General features: G+C 43.9%; 1 pseudogene; it reads right to left on the bottom strand.

Annotated features, from left to right (window-relative positions):
- Positions 1-6,240: 6,240 nt before the first annotated feature.
- LOC106580703 (guanylate cyclase soluble subunit beta-2-like) lies at positions 6,241-23,235 on the bottom strand (annotated as a pseudogene).
- Positions 23,236-24,101: the final 866 nt, after the last annotated feature.

Raw genomic sequence — 24,101 nt, 5'->3', positions numbered from 1 at the left:
CATACATACATACATAGGGACTACATACATAATGTACATACAGTTGAAGTCGGAAGTTAACATACACTTAGGTTGGAGTCATTAAAACTTGTTTTTCAACCACTCCACATATTTCTTGTTAACAAACTATAGTTTTGGCAAGCCGGTTAGGACGTCTACTTTGTGTATGACACAAGTAATTTTCCCAACAATTGTTTATAGACAGATTGTTTCACTTACAGTAAATTGTATCTCAATTCCAGTGGGTCAGAAGTTTACTAAGTTGACTGTGCCTTTACACAGCTTGGAAAATTCCAGAAAATTATGTCATGGCTTTAGAAGCTTCTGATAGACTAATTGACATCATTTGAGTCAGTTGGAGGTGTGTCTGTGGATGTACTTCAAGGCCTACCTTCAAACTCAGTGCCCCTTTGCTTGACATCATAGGAAAATCAAAAGAAATCAGCCAACACCTCAGAAAGAAAATGTGTAGACCTCCACAAGTCTGGTTCATCCTTGGGAGCAATTTCCAGATGCCTGAAGGAACCACGTTCATCTGTACAAACAATAGTACGCAAGTATAAACACCATGGGACCACGCAGCCATCATACCGCTCAGGAAAGAGACGCGTTCTGTTCCTAGAGATCAACGTACTTTGGTGCGAAAAGTGCAAATCAATCCCAGAACTACAGCAAAGGACCTTGTGACAATGCTGGAGGAAACAAGTACAAAAGTAACTATATCCACAGTAAAACGAGTCCTCTATCAGCATAACCTGAAAGGCAACTCAGCAAGGAAGAAGCCACTGCTCCAAAACCGCCATAAAAAATCCAGACTACGGTTTGCAACTGCACATGGGGACTAAGATTGTACTTTTTGGAGAAATGTCCTCTGGTCTGATGAAACAAAAATAGAACTGTTTGGCCATAATGACCATCGTTATGTTTGGAGGAAAAAGGGGGAGGCTTGCAAGTCACAAAACACATTCTGGACAGACTTCCTTCTTTTCACTCTGTCATTTAGGTTAGTATTGTTGTGTAACGTCAATGTTGTTGATTCATCTTCAGTTTTCTCCTATCACAGCCATTCAACTCCGTAACTGTTTTTAATCCTCATGTTGAAATCCCTGAGTGATTTCCTTCCTCTCCAGCAACTGAGTTAGGAAGGACGCCTGTATCTTTGTAGTGACTAGGTGTATTGATACACCATCCAAAGTGTAATTAATAATTTCACCATACTCAAAGGGATATTCAAAGTCTGCTTTTTGAATTTTACTTATCTACCAATAGGTGCCCTTATTTGTGAGGGATTGGAAAACCTCACTGGTCTTTGTGGTTGAATCTGTGTTTGAAATTCACTGCTTGACTGATGGACCTTGCAGTTTCTTGTATGTGTGGGGTATAGAGATGAGGTAGTCATTCAGAAATCATGTTAAACACTATTATTGCGCACAGAGTGAGTCCATGCAACTTATTATGTGGCTTGTTAAGCACATTTTTACTCCTGAACTTATTTAGACTTGCCATAACAAAGGGGTTGAATACTTATTGACTCAAGACATATCATTTTTGCTTTTTTTATTCATTTGTAAACATTTCTAAAAACATAATTCCACTTTGACATCATAGGGTATTGTGTGTAGGCCAGTGACACAGTTTCAATTTAATCCATTTTAAATTCTGGCTGTAACACAACAAAATGTGGAAAAAGTCAAGGGGTGTGAACACTTTCTGAAGGCACTGTATCTTTTTAGGCATATGTAATAACTTAGCTCAGTAAAACTTTGTAATTTAACTCAGCATTGTCTTGTCTTCCTTCCTTGTCTTCTTTCCTCCGAGATTTTTGTTGCATGGCAGAATTTTTTTCTCCACAATTTGGTGATATCCAATTTCGATCTTGTCTCATCGCTGCAACTCCCCAACTTCTTAACATCCGCCCGCTTAACCCGGCCCGCCACACGGAGTCGCTAGAGCACGATGCGACGCTGGGCCAATTGTGCGCTGCCCTATGGGACTCCCGGTCACAGCCAGTTGTGACACAGCCTGGGATCGAACCCGGGTCTGTAGTGACACCTCAAGCAGCCAGCAAGTGTTTTTTTAAATAGATTGCGTCTTTACTGCACTATTCTACTGTTTTACTCCGGATTGCACAATAATTGCTTTGGAGCGTTTGTGTGTCATCATCCCACTGGGTATCGGTTCGATTATTTGATTTGTTATAAACTAAAATTAATTCAATATACATTTTTGGTTGCAAAATAACATGGAAACAGCTTCCACCAGCTTGTGTTGTTGCCAAACTTCTAGAGACTTTGATACCATAGTGATAGTAATATTAGAAACCCCCAATATTGACCTGTTGGTCTGTTTCAAGGACAAATGTAGGCTACAACAAAAAAACAGTGCTCTCACCTGTTAATGGCTGGGACCATGCAATTAAAGATCTGTGCACTTTTCTCACATTGTGAAACGAACAATTGGATGAGAAAATAACAATTCTCTCACCTTTTCAAAGTTAATAAAGCTGCTGAGCTATTCAAGCGCTTGATCTGCCAGAAACTGTTTAGGGTACCTGCCAAATAGAAGGCCGTTTGACAATTATGATATTATGAATGATGGGCATTTCTTATTGTGACATTTGTTGGCTGTCGGTCCTGAGGTAACTTTCACTTTTTAGACTAATGAATGTGAGTGATAACCATGTATTTTTGTTTCATGTTTATTATCGCAATGGGATGCAACATCACAGAGACAACCAATCTGACTTGTTGTGAGCCATATCACATGAGCATGTGCCTACTTTTCTGTGCACATGCTGCAGTGTGTAAACGTGTCATGTTTCGTTTGGTCATGATGGCTGCAGTCTCTCTGGTAACAGATAACCAAAACCTGATGTCATCTGACCCTAAACCAATCAAAACCTATAGTAGCCTAATAGAACCTTCTTGTCCATTTATGACATATTTTTATTGATGCGTTTTTAAGAGAGCAACAATAATGTGTCTGCAGGTTGTTTTGCCACCCTAGATTCATCTTCGCTAGATCTAATTAATATTTTAGGTGTTGTGGGTGGTGGGTTGTGGGTGGTGGGGAGGAGATACACATCATTTGCCCCGGAGGACAACTGTAATCTGCCTCATTATCAGATTCACACAATGGCCTAGCCTACGTTTGATTCAAGACAACTTCATTAGATGTTATTATATAGCTTACCTCCTTTGCTGAAATGTTCAGAATAAGGATTTCATCTCCTTGTCCATTGTCCATTCCGCAGCATGCTTTTCCTGAAATACGACACTGCGTGCCACTTAATAAAAACATTGCTTGTGTCCCACTGGCTGATCACCCAAGCCCTTTTAGCTGTACAAGTGGTGAAAGGCGACATAATCTTCTTTGGACATGATCTAGACGGAGATTGAGAGACGCAGACAGAGACTGGCAGAGAGCTAGAACAGGCAGCATGTTAAAACCGCAACAAAACTAGCTCCTCTTGCTCGAGTCGTGGTTGTATGGGAAGCTGTGGTTCTGGCAGCAGAATTCCAGCACCATGGAAAGCAGCCGGAGCCTCGCTGAGGTGGTCATGGAGATCGCAACGAAATCAAGAAGCTTGATATGGAGAACAGTGTGCTACAGGGGGAAATCGGTCAGCCGGTGATTGGGACTGAGCCAGGTGAACCTAATCCGTATTCACCGGCAGGACAGCCCAGGACTGGGGCTGACTACAACCCATCCCACATAAACCTGAGACAGAATGCGTCTGCGCTCGAGCGGCAGTATGGGTAAAGTCGCACTATCAACTGCATTTGTCGTTTTAAATGGAAAGATAAAGCACAATGTTTTATGTATAAACATTGTTTAAAATTAGGCTATTTAAAGCTAGGACTGGTTTGAACAAAATCATCTGATCAATTTGTTTTATTGATCTCACAGAGAACATTGTAATGACCATCCGGAGACACTCAATCGCCTCCAACAAGCCAAGTGTGATCAGGAAGAGTGAGACCGAAGAGTGTGTCGAAAGATGAAGAGGTTGTGAAGGGAAGCAACTCAAGTTGGGGTCGAGTTCACGAGGAAGTCGACAGAAGGGCCACATCCATCTTTGGGAATTCCACACGAGACGAGACGAGATCAGCACCACTGCAAAGAAGTTAACCAACGGGTTCTTTCTCCAAGAATACGTACACAATAACAGGTGAGTGTCCCAGTGGGCCTTCTCATCCAACCTCACCAGAATTTTTAGATAACCTAATTTAAAGCAACATGTAGCATTTTGCTTAGGTTGCTATTAATTCCCCTTATTTTGCAGGACCAAAGTAAAGACGGTAACATTTTTTCTGCCTGTGGATAACATCTACACCAACCGACCAGTTCTGGCCAACCATCTGACAGATCTGGATGCGATTGCGGAGACGGATTCGTGAGGTGAAGATAGACGGCGAGAGATGGACCCTTTGGCGGAACAATATCTATTCTATAGCCCATAAATATGTGAAGAGCAGGGAGTTAGGCCTACAGAAATAGACCTATCACACAAACAGTATCTAGGTCAGTGTGTCAGCTACAGTTTTTTAGGTCAGCCAGAAGATTGATTTTTATCGCACCTGACCTGAACTCCACACATGGAGACTCCGGTTACAGGTGTTGTTTCCATCCGGCTGAGGTGATCCAATGCCCGGTCATCAGTGATGAGCCGCCAGCACTCCCTCCAACACAACACTCCTTCCACGGATCAGATGTCCAGCCCTGCAGCCCATCACGTCAATCAGAGCCTTGAGAACGCTGCATGTGACGATCGTTTTAGTGACGGTGTGGTCTCTTTTTTTCTTCAGAGCAATGGGCATGCAGCCTCTTGGTGAATTTCAGGGTCATCACTTATTCACCTGTTTTTATCAATGCATGCCAGGTACCGTAGGGTAGCTTTGAGTAAATGTTTATTGGCCTATCACTATTTTCTATTGGGTCAAGACAGAGCGAAAACACAAATTAATTAGAACACGTTATTGACTTTTTCAAAATATTAAATATAATCCTATTGCTTGGGTATTTCAATAATTCTGGCTTAAACAGTCTTCAACAGTTTAAAAACAAACATAGGAGGCTACTTTTTTTTTTTAACACAATTAAAACTCTACAGACAATACAATATTGGCAGAGGACTCTCAAATACCTCATCAGGAAATACAAATGATATACGTATATATGTAAATTGACAATCTATATACGAATATACTGTAGGCCTACACATATGTTTACGTCAGACCTGGTTTCAAATACATGCATATTTAAGTATTTGTTATTTAAATACTCATTTTCTGTGTATTTTAGTATTTTTTTTTAAATGTGGCCAAATCAGCTACTTGTATTTGAAAGTATTTTAAAACTAATTTCACGTCTTTGAAAGTAATTGAAGTAATTGAAATACTCTAAATATTATTTGAACACAGGTCTGGTATATAGTATGTTCACCCTGCAGTCTGGTAGCTCTGATCCCATCGCACAACGACAACGAGTTACCTACGTGCTCTAATGCCCTATAGACCAGAGGTACCAGTCTGCTTACAGTTGACTTCTATATATCACATAGACGGCAGTGCTCCATGGGAGAGATCACATAAAACGCAAACATTATCAAGATGACCATAGACCATAGATCATTTCTATGTTCATAAAACACTATAGGCTCACAGAGTATAGACTCAACAGCAGAGAGAGTCCAATTTCATTGAATTTCCTATATTCCAGCAGTTGTGGTCCAATCGAATGGCTCACTTAAGCTCAGCTTATACCTGGTGCTAACATGCGTCCTAGACGATTAGAAGACGTATTGTGATCTGATTGTGATCTGATGTTCCTGATCACCTCCGGAGGTGTTCAGGGATGCATTGTGTCTGGATATCTTACCAGTGGAGAAGGATTTGGACAGTAAAACATATTAAATCATCATTATCCCTCCCTCTAAAATCATTGACAGGTGGCACCATTGACTTATCAATATGTGTCTTAAGAAATATTATTTTTGAATAATATCTGTTAAATAATTTGCATACAGGGAAGGACCAGGAAATCTGGTCACAAGGCAGACACAGTAGACGGATAAGAGACACATTCTAATATGTGTATTTTATCATGTGTAGATGCAACAGCTAAAATGTGGGCACAATCACAATGGAGGAGAAGGACAAGATCAGGATAAAGGACGCATGTGTTAGCACCAGGTATAAACTGGGCTACAGTGACTGGTCTGGGTAGTATTTCAACAGTTCAGAGGACCACACAGAAACTGGTCTGGATGTGTTTGTTCCTCTGAGTGGAAGGAGGAGCCTCAGCCTCTATGGGAGTGTTACTCTGGTACAAGGTTGCTCTGGTCAGCTGGTGGTCTGGGTTGAGGAGACCTCCCCCTGACTTGTTGTCACTGTGGAGACCGCCGTAGCTCTCTAAGTCCTGAGGTTTCCTATGAAACACACAAACCTCCCAAGAGCCACCACTGCAGGCTGAGTGGGAGGCAATGGAGGTAACGAATAGGAGAAATGTAAAAGAAATGGAGGAGCAGTCTTTTACCTATGAGTTAAAGATCATTTTAGAATAATATGAAGAACATAAGAGATTAAGAATATAAGATTTAATTAAAATGTAAATATTCAAGAATATCATGAAATTAAAAGAAAGAAAGAATGATATAAGAAAAGAAAGAAGAAGAGGAGGAGGGCGGTGGGTAGGTCAGGCCGTCTCTATACTCCATGGGCACTGTGGGGTTCCTGTCTTCACTCTGCACCCTCTGGATGGCTGTGGGATTAGATTACAACAAAGAGGTCTAGCATTAGAGTGAGGCATTAAGAATCTACCACAGTGGCGATTATGGCTAAATGCGCCGTAAATATCAGGGAACAGAAAACCTGTTGAGATAATGCATCTGAGGCTGAGCAACCCAAAGAATTAGACAAATAAGGTGCAACAAGGTGAGACACACATCTAAGACATTTCCTCAGGTGTACTGTATATTTATAAAGGTGTGTATTTTTAAAGAGAGTAGTTGAGAGGCAGACAGACATACAGACAGACAGACAGCATGAAGCCCTTGTCTTTCAGAACCCAGGAGGGAGAAGACATAGGAACACAAAGCCTTATACATATGAACACCCTTTTCCTTCTATTGCGCACTACATTTGACCAGAGTCCTATGGGCTCAACCAACAAAGCACTCAATTAATAAATCAATCCCTCAACCAACCAAGCAACTAACATACCAACCAACCAACCATCAATTTACTGTAAAGCACTTTGTGACAACAGTTGATGTAAAAATGTCTTTATAAATAAAATTGCTTGCTTGCTTTCTTGATTGATTTCATTTCCTGCAGTTCAGTGACATGCGCCGAGGTCTTACAGGTGAACACTAGGGCTGAGGTGGATCTTGTTGGGGAGGCCGTGGATATCCATGCAAGACGCCGTGTTTACTGTCTCCGAACAGGCAGTACCGAGGCATCTTCTCCTCCACCACACCAGCTAGAACCGGCCCGTTGTGTACCTACAGCAGAGAGGTATTGGTTGTTTATTAAATATATTTTGTGGGATATTTTTACTTTATTGAGACAGAAATAGGTGGAAATGATCACTAAGTAGTGGAAGGATGCGTATCAACGCTAGGGGGTGACATTTATGTGCTGCTGGCAGCTTCATTACCCGCTAGACCAGCCTCAGACACAGAGAGAGGTATTGTATTGTGATAAACTAGCGGGAGAACTGAGAAAGATCAGCTCTAAAAGAAAGACAAGGGCAGGGAAACACAACCCTTTGGATTTGGATCAATGGAACAATGCTGTTACAAAAATAGAGGGAAGAATCAATCCAGCATTCAAACACACCAGCCATCTGTGGGTCTCACCTGGATAAGCCCTCCTGTGATGGGGTTGATGACCTCCCTAGCTGCTATGATCATGCCCAGGGTGAAGTTGGCCACACTTTCAGAATGGCTGGACAATGGGATGGGCACACCACCAACCACCATGTAGGCCTATGGTCTCCACCTGATGCACCCACAACCACAGGCAGATTGATATTGGTCAGATAAGTACTGGAATGGCTATTCCAGGCTGCCTGGTCAAGATGAATGAAAAGATGGATATGTAGAATAATTCACAAGATTAAATTATGAATGATAAATAATGATGTTTAGCCTATCTGACAAATGTAATATTTTGTTACCTTGTAAACTGCGTGTACTGTGGTGAGCCGGTCGAACTTGACGTACATGGAGTTGAGCATGTTGACGATCTGGATGGGGTCACACTCTGAGCAGATGTTGGTGAAGGTGACCACATCACTGGAGAGGATGGTGTACTCCTTTAGAGCAAACATAACCACAACCACCACCGACCATATGGCCATTTCCATAAATATAGCACTGTCTGAGTCCTTTTCCAATGTCGAGAACAATAGTGAAAACGAGTTATTCTGCTTAATCCTTTTTCACATCAAGTTGACCTGTTGATTCATATTAATTCATTTTGCGTGTGTGTGTGTGCGCGCATATGCATGTGTGTGTGCTGTTTATGCACAAGAGTTGTGTGTGTGCGTTGTGCATGCGTGTTCGTCTGTCTGTGTCTCTGTATGTATCTCTGTCTGTCTGTGTCCATCTGTCTGTGTCTATCTGTTTGTTTGTCTGTCTGTCTGTGTTCTGTGTTCTGTGCTTCAAAGACAGATGTATCTGGGAGCCGCTAGCTGCTAGCTGTGTTGTGGGGCTGTCTCAATCTGCAGCTCATGCCATTAAATATGTAATACACTGCAGCAAGGCAGGGAAATATCCTTAAAAATGCCCACCAATTCCACTCTGTACATCTTTACTGTCTGTTGTGTGTCAGAGCAAGGGAGGCTTAGGCTACTGTACACAGGTATTGGCAAAATAGTTTTTGGCCCTACTAGGGCATTTCGCAATCTTCTCACAAATTATTTCCTTTCCACTCTTTTTTCCTCTCATCTTCTCTACTTTCCTCTCTTCTCTCCTTTCCTCCCATTCTCTCCCATACTCTCCCCTCCTCTCCTCTCCTCACCTCCCCTCACCTTCCCTCCTCTTTTCTCCCCTACTCTCCTCTCCTTTCCTTTCCTCTCCCCACCTCTCCTTTCCTCTTCTCTTCTCAACTCGCCTCTCTGCACCTTTCCACTCCTCTCTTCTACTCTCCCCACATCTCCTCTCACCGTGTCATTCACCTGCTCTCTTCCCCTCCTTCAACTGGTTGGCCATGTGTTCTCCGTCTTGGTCCTCTCCTCCTCCATATGGGACAGGTGTCGGAGCTCCTTCTTCTTCCTCTCCAGCTGGTTGGAGAGCTCCATCTCGGCCAGCCGCTGCTGGTTGAGCAGGATGAGGTCCCGCGTGACGTCATGAGGGGCAATGTCAGAGATGTGCATGTTCTGCTCCTCCAGCTCGTGGAGGCTCCGCAGCAAAGGGGAGGCCTGGTACAGTATGCACTGCAGAGACTCCATCGACAACATCTGACCTGGGAACAGGAGAGTAAGAGGTGGAAATAAGGAGAGAGTGAATGGGGGGAAATTAAATGGAGGGAAGGGGGAATGTGTGTGTTTCTGTCAAAAGCTTATGGTGGGATAGGTAGCATAAGTGGCATGACACAATAATAAATAACCATTAATTTATTTATTCCTTGAATTCCTCCTTCCTTACTTACTTCCTGACTTCCTTCCTTTATTCATCCATTCAGTCATCCGTTCATCCATCCATCCATCTATTCTTTCATTCATTCCTTCATCCATTCATTCATTAATTAATCCATTCCTTCATTCCACCTCTGAGCTCCAGCTTGGGTCTGTCCCTCCAGGTCTTGGGCATCATGTCCCGTCGCGTCTGCAGGACAAAGTGGCTGTTGATGAACTTCCTGATGCTGGAGATGGTGAAGGTGACCTCGGGGTGGACGATACTAAGGTACTGGTCCAGGTGAATGTTCATGTTCTGCAGCCCGGAGACGATCTTCTGGATGTTCACCCCCGCCCGTCTCACCATCAGCTGCACGGGTTGAACCAGAGAGCAGAGATTCAGGCCGTGTCCCAAACAGCAACCTATTCCCTATATAGTGCACTACTTTTAATGAGGGCCAATAGGGCTCTGGTCAAAGTAGTGCACTTCAGCAGCCTAACTCCATGTTTTAAGATTACAATTCACCATATCTACATTATATAAATGCCGTTCGAAGGGCTTTGGGACAGTTAGGAGGTCAAGGTGGTGTGAAAGGCATATTTGTTCAGCACTTCTAATTGAGATTCTCCATTGAGAATGCTTTTTAGTCCATGACAAGGACTAGTCTGTGTACGGGAAAGCATCCCAGTGCTTATCTGGCATTACTAAACCACACTATAAAAAGTGGGACGGCACTGTTGTTCTTCTGAAGTGCTTTTTCTGATTGTTATGATACAAAATTATACTTTGGTTTGTTCAACCTATTCTATTCAATTTGTAGGAAATCAAATAAAGAATTGGACATATCAATGTGAATTTTTTAATTGAATGAAAGCTTTTAAATTGCTTCCAACACAACATGTGCATTTGCAATGCATAGTGGTGGGTGCAATATAGAGGTGGCAGCCTATCAGAAGAGTTGGAGGCATGGCCTACTGGGGGCGTGGCTTTCAGTTTGTTATTTTTGGCCACCCGTGAGAGTGAATGCCATTCCAGGTAATGTGTTCTGTTTTTTTTTATGATTATAGGATCAATGCCAGCACTGAATCTTAAAGAGAAATTTCTAAGGTTTTAAATGTTATTTTCATCATCTCCAGCACCACCCCAACATCAACATAATGTGAAAATGGCACATTTCTATGTTTTGTAGTAAAAAAGACTGAGGAAGGTAATTAGTAGCCAACTCATGATTGGCTAAAATCACATGATGCACATCGATGTCATTGGAAACACGTATCTTCCTTTATCTTTTTTTACTACAAAACACAGAAACGTGCCATTTTCACATATGTTGGGGAGGTGCTGGAGATGATGAAGATGAAGCAGAAAAATGTTGATATTTCCCTTTAAATGATATCTCTGTAAGTGCTGTGATTCTAAAGAGCCTGGAAAAGTTTTAATTGATGAGATGGTAACAATTTGGTTACAATATTGGTAACCAGTTCATGCACAATTCTTATGTAAAGAAAGTGTTTGAAAACCTGATTTAATGTTATGAAACAACTTAATATCTTGATTAACAGGAAACTGATTTACAGTAATTGCTTGTAACCCAAATTAAGATATTTGGATAGGTAACTCCAAAGTGAAAAATCAACTTGGTACAATATGAAAAAATGGGTTGTAGTAGCCTATATATATTAGTTTGTATTTATGTTATTTATTAGGTTTAACCAAAGGGGAAAAGTAAGTTAAGTGTTGAAAGAAATAAGTTGCAACTTGAAATAAGGGTTTGTTAATAATACAATATAAGAGATGGCATTGAGTGATATATTTGGTTTCAACAAAAATCAAAAAAATTTAATTGAGAAAACCTATAAATAAAGGTAAAATATATATTTATTTTTTTAAACGTCGTAGGTACTCAATACCAAGAGGGAATCTGGGAGATAATACTTTTTTATCTCTTCATCGTACACTATATGGTGTCTCATCTGTAAACAGCCCATCTATCTACCTACCTCATCCCCATACTGTATTTATGTATTTATGTTGCTCCTTTGCACCCCGGTATCTCTACTTGCACATTCATCTTCTGCACATCTACCATTCCAGTGTTTAATTGCTATATTGTAATTATTTCACCACCATGGCCTATTTATTGCCTTAACTTACCTCATTTGCACTCACTGTATATAGACTTTTTGTTTTGTTTTGTTCTACTGTATTGACTGTACGTTTTGTTTATTCCATGTGTAACTCTGTGTTGTTGTATGTGTTGAATTGCTACGCTTTATCTTGGCCAGGTCGCAGTTGCAAATGAGAACTTGTTCTCAACTAGCCTACCTGGTTAAATAAAGGTGAAATAAAAATAAATAAATAAATATGGAAGGGAAAGGCATTGCAAAATGTCTTCAGGTCGATGCAAAGTTTCTCCTGGTAGACTGGCTCAAATCCTCTCAAGAGTTTGCCTGTACGTGAAGTAAACACATATTAGTGATACCAAGACAAGGATATCAAGATTAGAGATATCAAGACAAGGAAGATGGAATTGCCTGGCTTTATCGATATCTGAGGCGGACTGAGCAAATCCATTAGAAAATGAATGAATAGAGATTTTTGGGCTTTACACTTCCCAAGCTGGACCAACAGTCTTCCAGTGGTTCCTACACACTCCCTGAGATTGGTGTTTCCTCTGCAATGATTGCTGTATGTCCTGATGGATGGGGCGAGGGACACATTGGAGGAAATTCATGTTATGGCTAAATTGCACAAGAAGGTTCACTTTCAAACCATGTGGAAAACTGTCTGTGTTGTGTTGGGTTATTGAGATAGTTTTGGGACAATTCTTTGGAGATCATCAGAGATGCATCTGCTTGTTTCTATAGCATATGCAGGGGAGCAACTTTCACTGGGGACAGGGGGGACAAGTCCCCCCCACATTCTGAAATTGTATTTTTGTCCCCCCCCAGTTTTATCATTGGAATGAGATACAAAACAAGGCAACAGTGTGCTTTAGGACCGTGCAGACGTCTCCGAGCGGTCAAGTAGGCTGTTTGGAGTGTTTATCCGACTGGATAAAAAAAATCGTAAAGTATTCAGACCCCTTGACTTTTTCCACATTTTGTTACGTTACAAAATGCAGAGCAGTTGCCATAACAAGCAGTGATACAACTGGTCAAGATGTTCTCGGTGGTGCAGCTGTAGAACTTTTTTAGGATCTGGTGACCCATGCCAAATATTTTCAGTCTCCTGAGGGGGAATAGGCATTGTCGTGCCCTCTTCACAACTGTCTTGGTGTGTTTGGACTATGATAGTATCATGTTTCAGGAGAAGACCCAGATGCAGACAGTGTCGAAGTAACAAAAGTTTATTACTAGAAGGCAAAACGACAGGTCAAGGGCAGGCAGAGGTCAGTAATCCAGATCAGAGTCCATAAGGTACAGAACGGCAGGCAGTCTCGGGGTCAGGGCAGGCAGGGGTCAATAATCCAGGGTGATGTGACAAGGTACGGAACGGCAGGCAGGGTCAGAGCAGGCAGAATAGTCAAAACCGGAAAAACTAGAAAACAGGAACTAGAAAAAGACAGAAGCAAGGGGAAAAACGCTGATAGACTTGCCGAACAAAACGAACTGTCATAAAATAAGTCGTACTCATCCTTGAAAATGTCGTACTGGAGAGAAGAGGACCAAAACGCAGCAGGTATGTGCAGGCTCATCTTGACTTTTATTAACTATCAAAAATGAACACCCAAAATAACAAAGAACTCACGAGAATGAACGAACAACCAACAGTCTGGCAAAGCATAGGCTCAACACAGAACAATTCCCCACAACCCCAAAGACAAACACACACACCTATATAGGACTTCCAATCAAAGGCAACTATACACACCTGCCTTCAATTGGAAGTCCCAATCATCAACCCAACATTTAACAAACACAAACCCCCTGCCACATCCTGACCTAGACTAAGCAATACGCCCTCTGCTGGTCAGGACGTGACAGTACCCCCCCCTCAAGGTGCAGACTCCAGGATGCACCTAAAAAAGGAAAACAAGAAAATCCCCAATACCCCAACAAAAACCCAACAAACAATAACCCCTAAACCATAAGGGAGGGAAGAGAGGGTGGCTGCCGTCAACGACGGCACTGTGCTACACCCTCCCTCCCCAACCCACCTATCCTGGAGGTGGCTCAGGTGCAGGCCGTTCCAGGCAGTCGGGGCAGTCTGGCAGCTCGGGACAGTCGGGGCAGTCTGGCAGCTCGGGACAGTCGGGGCAGTCTGGCAGCTCGGGACAGTCGGGGCAGTCTGGCAGCTCGGGACAGTCGGGGCAGTCTGGCAGCTCGGGACAGTCGGGGCAGTCTGGCAACTCGGGACAGTCGGGGCAGTCTGGCAACTCGGGACAGTCGGGGCAGTCTGGCAACTGGGGACAGTCGGGGCAGTCTGGCAACTGGGGACAGTCTGGGCAGTCTGGCAACTGGGGACAGTCTGGGCAGTCTGGCAACTGGGGACAGTCTGGGCCGTCTGGCCACTCCGGCAGTTCAGCGCAGTCTGGCCACTCCGGCAGTTCAGGGCAGTCTGGCCACTCCGGCAGGTCAGGGCAGTCTGGCCACTCCGGCAGGTCAGGGCAGTCTGGCCACTCCGGCAGGTCAGGGCAGTCTGGCCACTCCGCCAGGTCAGGGCAGTCTGGCCACTCCGCCAGGTCAGGGCAGTCTGGCCACTCCGCCAGGTCAGGGCAGTCTGGCCACTCCGGCAGGTCAGGGCAGTCTGGCCACTCCGGCAGGTCAGGGCAGTCTGGCCACTCCGGCAGTTCAGGGCAGTCTGGCCACGCCGGCAGTTCAGGGCAGTCTGGCCACTCCGGCAGTTCAGCGCAGTCTGACCTCTCTGGCGACTGTTGACTGGCGGGCAGCTCTGACGACTGTTGACTGGCGGGCAGCTCTGACGACTGTTGACTGGCGGGCAGCTCTGACGACTGTTGACTGGCGGGCAGCTCTGACGACTGTTGACTGGCGGGCAGCTCTGATGACGACTGTTGACTGGCGGGCAGCTCTGATGACGACTGTTGACTGGCGGGCAGCTCTGATGACAACTGTTGAATGGCGGGCAGCTCTGATGACGACTGTTGACTGGCGGGCAGCTCTGATGATGACTGTTGACTGGCGGGCAGCTCTGATGACGACTGTTGACTGGCGGGCAGCTCTGATGACGACTGTTGACTGGCGGGCAGCTCTGATGACGACTGTTGACTGGCGGGTAGCTCTGGCGACTGTTGACTGGCGGGCAGCTCTTGCCCCGTCAAACAGCCCTTGTGCCCCCCCCTAAAAAATTATTGGGGGTGCCTCTCGGTCTCCCTTACCTCGCCAGCCTTCTTCCGCTGCTTGGTCCTTTGTTGGTGGGGAATTCTGTCATAAAATAAGTCGTACTCATCCTTGAAAATGTCGTACTGGAGAGAAGAGGACCAAAACGCAGCAGGTATGTGCAGGCTCATCTTGACTTTTATTAACTATCAAAAATGAACACCCAAAATAACAAAGAACTCACGAGAATGAACGAACAACCAACAGTCTGGCAAAGCATAGGCTCAACACAGAACAATTCCCCACAACCCCAAAGACAAACACACACACCTATATAGGACTTCCAATCAAAGGCAACTATACACACCTGCCTTCAATTGGAAGTCCCAATCATCAACCCAACATTTAACAAACACAAACCCCCTGCCACATCCTGACCTAGACTAAGCAATACGCCCTCTGCTGGTCAGGACGTGACACGAACTGGCAACAGACAAACAGAGAACACAGGTATAAATACACTGGGGATAATGGGGAAGATGGGTGACACCTGGAGGGGGGTGGAGACGAGCACAAAGACAGGTGAAACAGATCAGGGTGTGACAGATAGTTTTTTGGTGATGTGGACACCAAGGAACTTAAAGCTCTCGACCCACTCCACTACAGCCCCATCGGTGTGAAGGGGGGCGTGTTCGTCCCTCCTTTTCCTGTAGTCCACGATCAGCTCACGCTGAGGGAGAGGTTGTAGGCCTGGCACCACACTGCCAGGTCTCTGACCTCCTTCCTATAGGCTGCCTTATCGTTGTCGGTGATCAAGCTTACCACTGTTGTGTCATCAGCAAACTTAATGATGGTGTTGGAGTCATGCTTGGCCAGGCAGTCGTGGGTGAACAGGGAGTACAGGAGGGGACTAAGCACGCACCCCTGAGGCGCACCTGTGTTGAGGATCCGCATGGCAGATGTGTTGTTGCCTACCCTTACCAAGTATAATATGATGTTAATGAGTCCACTGTTAATTGATGACATTGTTACCTAATGTCACGGTCGTCATAGTAAGTGGACCAAGGCGCAGCGGGTCGAGTGCTCATCTTAACTTTATTAGTGAACACTTAAATAAACAAAACAAGAAACAAACGAATTAACAGTCTTGCAGTCTAAATACAGCAGTGCTAAGAACAACCTCCCACAATACCCATAACAAACATACTCCTAAATATAGGACCTTCAATCAGATGCAACGATAACCAGCTGCCTCCAATTGAAGGCCCCAATCCCAATTACCTAAACATAGATCTAAATACCCTAGAACAGACATGGAACTATACAACATAGAACTAAACCAAAAACATTTTACATTTTAGTCATTTAGCAGACGCTCTTATCCAGAGCAACTTACAGTAGTGAATGCATACATTTCATACATTTTGTTCCATACTGGTCCCCCGTGGGAATCAAACCCACAACCCTGGCGTTGCAAACACCATGCTCTACCAACTGAGCCACACGGGACCAACCCCAGAATACATAAATCAAACGCCCCTCTACATAAACACACACTCAAAACCATATAAAACAAATACCTCCTGACCAAACTATAATAACAAATAACCCCTTTACTGGTCAGGGCGTGACAGTACCCCCCCCCCCAAAGGTGCAGACCCCGGATGCACCTAACAACAAAACATATCTACAAAATAAACCCCTAAACTAAAAGGAGGGAAGGGAGGGTGGCTGCCGTCACTGACGGCTCCCGTGCTACACCCCCCCTCCCCAAATCTCCTACAGTGGAGGTGGCTCAGGCTCAGGCCTTAGTCCCCCACCTGACCAGTCCACCCCTACTGAAAACCTCGGCCTGAAGCATGTCACTGTAGACCCTGGACTGTACTCTGGGAGCTCCGGACTGTAGGCCGACTCACTCGGTTCCGGACTGTAGGCCGTCTCACTCGGTTCCGGACTGTAGGCCGTCTCACTCGGTTCCGGACTGTAGGCCGACTCACTCGGTTCCGGACTGTAGGCCGACTCACTCGGTTCCGGACAGTGGGCCGTCTCACTCGGTTCCGGACAGTGGGCCTTCTCACTCGGTTCCGGACAGTGGGCCGTCTCACTCGGTTCCGGACAGTGGGCCGTCTCACTCGGTTCCCGGACAGTGGGCCGTCTCACTCGGTTCCCGGACAGTGGGCCGTCTCACTCGGTTCCGGACAGTGGGCCGTCTCACTCGGTTCCGGACAGTGGGCCGTCTCTCTCGGTTCCGGACAGTGGGCCGTCTCTCTCGGTTCCGGACAGTGGACCGTCTCTCTCGGTTCCGGACAGTGGACCGTCTCTCTACGGGGCACTGTCGCCGGAAGCTCTGGACGAGGCACTGTTGCCGGACACTCTGGACGAGGCACTGTTGCCGGAAGTTCTGGACGAGGCACTGTTGCCGGAAGTTCTGGACGAGGCACTGTTGCCGGAAGTTCTGGACGAGGTACTGTCATCGGAAGCTCGGGACTAGGCTGACGCACTGGAAGCCTGGTGCGTGGTGCTGGTACTGGAGGTATCAGACTGGAGACACGCACCTCAAGGCTAGTGCGAGGAGCGGGAACAGGATGTACTGGACTGGGCTGACGCACCTGAAGCCTGGTGCGTGGTGCTGGTACTGGAGGTATCAGATTGGAGACACGCACCTCAGGGCTAGTGCGAGGAGTGGGAACAGGATACACTGGGCCGTGAAGAATTACTGGCGGTCTGGAGCATACAACTCCTACGGCCTGAGTGCTCACTCGAGCATGGCACTTGCGAGGGGCTGGAATCATTTTCACCGGACTGTTTGTGCGCATAGGCGAGATCGTGTGCACTTCCGCATAGTACGGTGCTCCTCTGATCCTCTGTTCCCCATAAAAATCACGGATAGTTGGCTCAGGTCTACTGCCTGCCCTAGCCAAACTACCCGTGTGCCCCCCCAAAAAAAATATTTTGGGGGGCTGCCTCTCCTGCTTCCTTATCGGCGCATATATAGCCTCATACCGGCGCCGCTCTGCCTTGGCTGCCTCTATCTCCTCCGGTGGGCGATGGTATTCCTCAGCCTGGTGCCATGGTCCAGCCCCGTCCAGAATTTCCTCCCATGTCCAAAACTCCCGATAGTCCACCTGCTGCTCCTTTCTCCGCTGCTTGGTCCGTTGGAGGTGGGAGGTTCTGTCACGGTCGTCGTAGTAAGTTGACAAAGGCGCACCGGGTCGAGTGCTGATCTTAACTTTATTAGTGAACACTTAAATAAACAAAACAAGAAACGAACGAACAGTCTTGCAGGCTAAATACAGCAGTGCTAAGAACAACCTCCCACAATACCCATAACAAACATACTCCTAAATATAGGACCTTCAATCAGATGCAACGATAACCAGCTGCCTCCAATTGAAGGCCCCAATCCCAATTACCTAAACATAGATCTAAATACCCTAGAACAGACATGGAACTATACAACATAGAACTAAACCAAAAACCCCAGAATACATAAATCAAACGCCCCTCTACATAAACACGCACTCAAAACCATATAAAACAAATACCCCCTGCCACGTCCTGACTAAACTATAATAACAAATAACCCCTTTACTGGTCAGGACGTGACACCTAAGCTTCACCATGTCTCTTCGCCAAACTTGTCAACAACCAGCGACTTCAGCCTATTGAATCATCATTGTAGCCTAATGAGTAAGCCTACTACTGGAAACACATTCAATTATTATTGTCGATCAGTTCAGTCCAGTAGCCTATATAACCCTCAAACTCAAATCTGGACCTCGAAGCCAGTTCCATTGCATTTTTTTTATTGTTCCCCTCTAATCAGGGACTTATTTAGACCTGGGACACCAGGTGTGTGCAATTATTTGTCAGGTATAACAGAAAACCAGCAGGCTCCGGACCACGTAGGGTAAGATTTGAGTACCTATGCTATAAACATATGCCTGCCTATACTGTAACATATCAGTTTAGACTATCTATCACTATGAGTTAATTTATGGTTCGACACACACAACTTACCATCTCTTTTGGTTTGGATTCTGCCGACACTGTGTCTGCAAACCTTTTATTCCCAATTTATCCTTGCACAAACACGACCCCAAGTAGAAACACATCTCTGGAAAGCTCGGGACCACATACTCTAACGCACAACATTATCTCTGTCGACAGCCTGCATGAATATATTTAATTCAAGTGATATGTCTAGGTCTATATCCTGTATATCCACAAAAGCTTCATCTCCTTATTCCATCACTTCTGCCTCTGTGCATTTTAATAGTGACTGAAGAAAGCCGTTCACCCATCTCCAGCTGTTGATGAGGGCGTTGGTGCGCCGTGCGGTCGAGAGGAGTGTCAAAGGCCCTGTTCTGGCGATAGAGGCGCTGAAATGATCTCAACTCCGTACAAACAGGGGCATCTAGGTGCAGAAGGTCCCATTCACATTAGGCTATCAATGTGACGTTCAACAAATGGCTTAGATTAAATATTTGAAATAAAACTACTCATTTATTTATTTAACGGACAATGTAGGCCTACATTATTAGGTCTACATTGGCATCTAGGTGCATTATTAATTCACATTTCTGTAAATGTGCTGGATTTAGCTAGTTGGCTAGATTTAATCTATAGTCCCTAGGCTGATAGATAAAAACATTTAGCATCACAAACTTCACACACACACAAAAAAGCAAGAATAATAATAAATAAGAAAATACAATAAACACAAACAATCAAATACACTGAACAAAAATATAAACACAACATGGAACAATTTCTAAGATTTTACTGAGTTAGTTCATATAAAGGAAATCAGTCAATTGAAATAAATTCATTAAGCCCTAATCTATGGATTTCTCATGACTGGGAATACAGATATGCATCTGTTGTTCACAGATATCTTTTTTTAAAAAGGTAGTGGCGTGGATCAGAAAAACATTCAGTATCTGGTGGCACCACCATTTGCCTCACGCAGCGTGACACATCTCCTTTCCGTGGAGATGATCAGGCTGTTGATTGTGGCCTGTGGAATGTTGTCCCACTCCTCTTCAATTGGGCTGTGGGCTGTGCAAAGTTGCTGGATATTGGAGGGAACTGGAACACGCTGTCGTACTCATCAATCCAGAGCATCCCAAACATGCGTAATGGGTGAAATGTCTGGTGAGTATGCAGGCCATGGAATTTCAGTTACCAGGAATTGTGTACAGATCCTTGCGACATGGGGCCGTGCATTATCATGCTGAAACATGAGGTGATGGCGGCGGATGAATGGCACAACAATGGGCCTCAGGATCTCGTTACAGTATCTCTGTATATTCAAATTGCCATCGATAAAATGCAATAGTGTTCGTTGTCTGCAGCTTATACCTGCCTGTACCATAACCCCACCGTCACCATGGAGCACTCTGTTCACAACGTTGACATCAGCAAACCGCTCACCCATTTGACGCTGTCTGCCATCTACAGTTGAAACCGGGATGAATCTGTGAAGAGCACACTTCTCCAGCGTGCCAGTGGCCATCGAAGGTGAGCATTTGCCCAATGAATTTGGTTACGACGCTGAACTGCAGTGTGGTCAAGACCCTGGTGAGGATGATGAGCATGCAGATGAGCTTCCCTGAGACGGTTTCTGACAGTTTGTGCAGAAACTCTTTGGTTGTGTAAACCCACAGTTTCATCAGCTGTCAGGGTAGCTGGTCTCAGATGAACCCGCAGGTGTAGAAGCCGGATTTGGAGGTCCTGGGCTGGCGTGGTTACACGTGTTTGGATGTACTGCTAAATTCTCTAAAACGACATTGGAGGCAGTTTATGGAAGATAAATTAACATTCAATTATCTGGCAACAGCTCTGGTTAACATTCCTGCAGTCAGCATGCCAATTGTACACTCCCTCAAAACTTGAAACATCTGTGGCATTGTGTTGTGTGACAAAACTGCACATTTTAGAGTGGCCTTTTATTGTCCAAAGCACAAGGTGCACCTGTGTAATTATCATGCTGTTTAATCAGCTTCTTGATATGCCACACACACGTCAATGTCTGATTCACTTAAGTTGTTGTCATTCAATATCATGCTCAATATCAATTGGCTATTATTAGATTAATCTACCTGAAACCACCTCATTACCCCCCTTCCCACCACCGCCACCACACACACACACACAGAACAACAATATAATAATATTCTTAAAGGCCCAGTGCAGTCAAAATGTGATTTCCTGTGTTTTATACTGTATATATTTCCACACCATGAGGTTGGAATAAATCTGTGAAATTGTGAAATTATGATAATGCCCTTTTAGTGTAAGAGCTGTTTGAAAAGACCACCTGAAATTTCAGCCTGTTTTGGTGGGATGCAATTTTGGCCTGACTGGTGACATCACCAGGTGGTAAATTCATTAATAGACCAATAAGAAAGAGATTTCCAAACCTCTCTGCCAATAACAGCTAGTTTTCAGTTTTTCCCTCCCCACTCAGACCACTCCCAGAGAGTCATAGCTTGCAAAATTCTTGCTTGAGAATTTGCTTTTTGCTAAGAAGCTATTTTTCTTTCTTTTTGACCATTTTAAATGAAAACAAATCATAGTAAGGTACTCAATTGGTTAGCAATTTATAATAACTCCACATAATAAAGCATTTATAATGGATTAGTAAATAGTTTATTCATCATTACTAATCATTACTCCATTCATAAGACGTTTAATATAGGTCCTTATAAACCATTTACTAATCATTAGTTGTCTTTTGCGTGGTCTCATCTAAAGTGTGGGCTGTTTATGCATTATAAATACTTTAAAAATGTTTTGAGTGACCAGTGTATTTTTTTACAAAAAAGATGGGCATGCCATTGGTAGACATTCCAGCATTAGGCCTACCTGATGCAGTGGAGGCTGCTGAAGGGAGGACGGCTCATAATAACATCTGGAATGGAGCTAATGGAATGGCATCAAACACATGGAAACCATGTCTTTCATGTATTTGATACCATTCCACTGATACCGGTCCAGACATTACCACGAGCCCATTCTCTCCATTTAAGGTACCACCAACCTCTGTGACCTGATGGTCCTTAAGGTCTCAAAATAGCTTAGAACATCTGTTGCAAGGACTTAACGAAGAGTTGTACTGTGAATATTGTCAACCTCACAAACAAATCATAAAACAGGGAGATGTAGCCTACATACAACACCTGGACAGACCTCCCGTTTTTCTCTAGTGGATTTTTATATAAATGTTACATGTAGGATTTAAAGGTAGAAATGTTACATGTATAACCTTTAAATGCTTTCAGTGCTTCAGGCTTTTAACCACTGACTATTTTCACACCTGGCTTTATTTGGCGAATCCTTTACTGGGCCTTTAGCTAGTAACTCTTTAAATATAATGGGATAGTTCAGTGAAATAATGTATTGAGATATTTGATTACCGTGCGTTGTCCTGAATGTTTGCATTTACTAGGGTGGAGACTTCGCAAACAGGACTCCCAATTTCTAACATGGCCTATAAAGAATGATAGAGGCCTCTAGTGGCCAAAATACCGTATTGGCATGGGCAGCGCCATTGAGGTCTTTCAGCATTTTAATGCAGTCAACTGGTTGGGACTTCCAACTGGGTCATCAGGAGGGATCAGCCAATCGTGAAGAAGCAAATGAACTACTGCTTCAATGGCGCTGCCCATGCTGTCACAGATGCTATAATGACAAAGATACAAAGATGAGCCCTCTATCTATCTCTATGGTATGGACCCATAATTTAATCATACAGCTGACCAAATTAGAGATTGTAGTTCTGAGTTAACCGTGATTCGATTGCTCTAAAAGAGTGACTGCAATCCAGACTTTTGGTAGAAAAGCCATTGCCAAGAAACGCTTATGTTTGCATTTTCAGACTAAAACCGTTATTTTACTCAGCACGGAGTATCTAAAGTTACACATTACACTATTACAAAGATGTGACTGTTTTGGAATAAAATGTTCAATATATTGTCTTAAACATCCTTTGTATTGTGTGCTTATTGTTTAACTCTAGGGGGTGTGGGACGCTACCGTCCCACCTGGCCAACATCCAGTAAAATTGCAGAGCGCCAAATTCAAAAACAGAAATACCCATTATAGAAATTCATGAAACATACAAGTGTTATACATCGGTTTAAAGGTGAACTTGTTAATCCAACCACGGTGTCAGATTTCAAAAAGACTTTACGGCGAAAGCAAACCATGCGATTATCTGAGAACAGCGCCCAGCAGACAAATCATTACAAACAGTAACCAGCCAAGTAGACGAGTAACAAAAGTCAGAAATGGCGATAAAATTAATGACTTACCTTTGATGATCTTCATATGGTTACACTCACAAGTTTCCCAGTTACCCAATAAATGTTTGTTTTGTTCGATCAAGTCCCTCTTTATATCCAAAAACCTCTGTTTTATTAGCGCGTTTTGTTCAGTAATCCACTGTCTCAAACAACATCCGGGGAAATTGCAGAGAGTGAAACTCAACAAACAGAAATTCTCATAATAAACATACATAAAAGATACAAATGTTATACAACAGTTTAAAGATAAACTTCTTGTTAATCCAACCGCTGTGTCAGATTTAAAAAAGGCTTTACGGCGAAAGCAAACCATGCGATTATCTGAGAACAGCGCCCAGCAGACAAATCATTACAAACAGTTAGCAGCCAAGAAGAGGAGTAACAAAAGTCAGAAATAGCGATAAAATGTATCACTTACCTTTGATGATCTTCATATAGTAGCACTCCCAAGACTCCATGTTACATGTTTGTTTTGTTCGATAATGTCCCTCTTTATATCCAAAAACCTCTGTTTTGTTTGTGCGTTTTGTTCAGTAATCCATTGGAACAAAGCGCGGTGACAGCATGCAGACACAAAATCTAAAAAGTACCATAAAAGTTTGTAGAAACATGTCAAACGATGTTTATAATCAATCCTCAGGTTGTTTTTGTCATAAATAATCCGTCATATTTCAACCGGACAATATCTTTGTCAATAGAAAAGGAGAAACAAGAAAGGTGCGCTCCCGGTCACCCGCTGGACTCATGTCTGGAAATTTCCACTGTCCTCTCATTGAAAGTGGTGTTCCTCCCTCATTTTTCAGAGTAAAAGCCTGAAATAATGCCTAAAGACTGGCCACATGTAGTGGAAGCCCACATTAGGGATAGTGAACTGTGATAGGCTTTCAATGG

The sequence above is a fragment of the Salmo salar genome, chromosome ssa20 (genome assembly GCF_905237065.1).
Source record: "Salmo salar chromosome ssa20, Ssal_v3.1, whole genome shotgun sequence".
Lineage (NCBI taxonomy): Eukaryota > Metazoa > Chordata > Actinopteri > Salmoniformes > Salmonidae > Salmo > Salmo salar.
The sequence above is the reverse complement of the archived record's forward strand: the minus strand, read 5'-3'. Positions and strand labels throughout refer to the sequence as shown.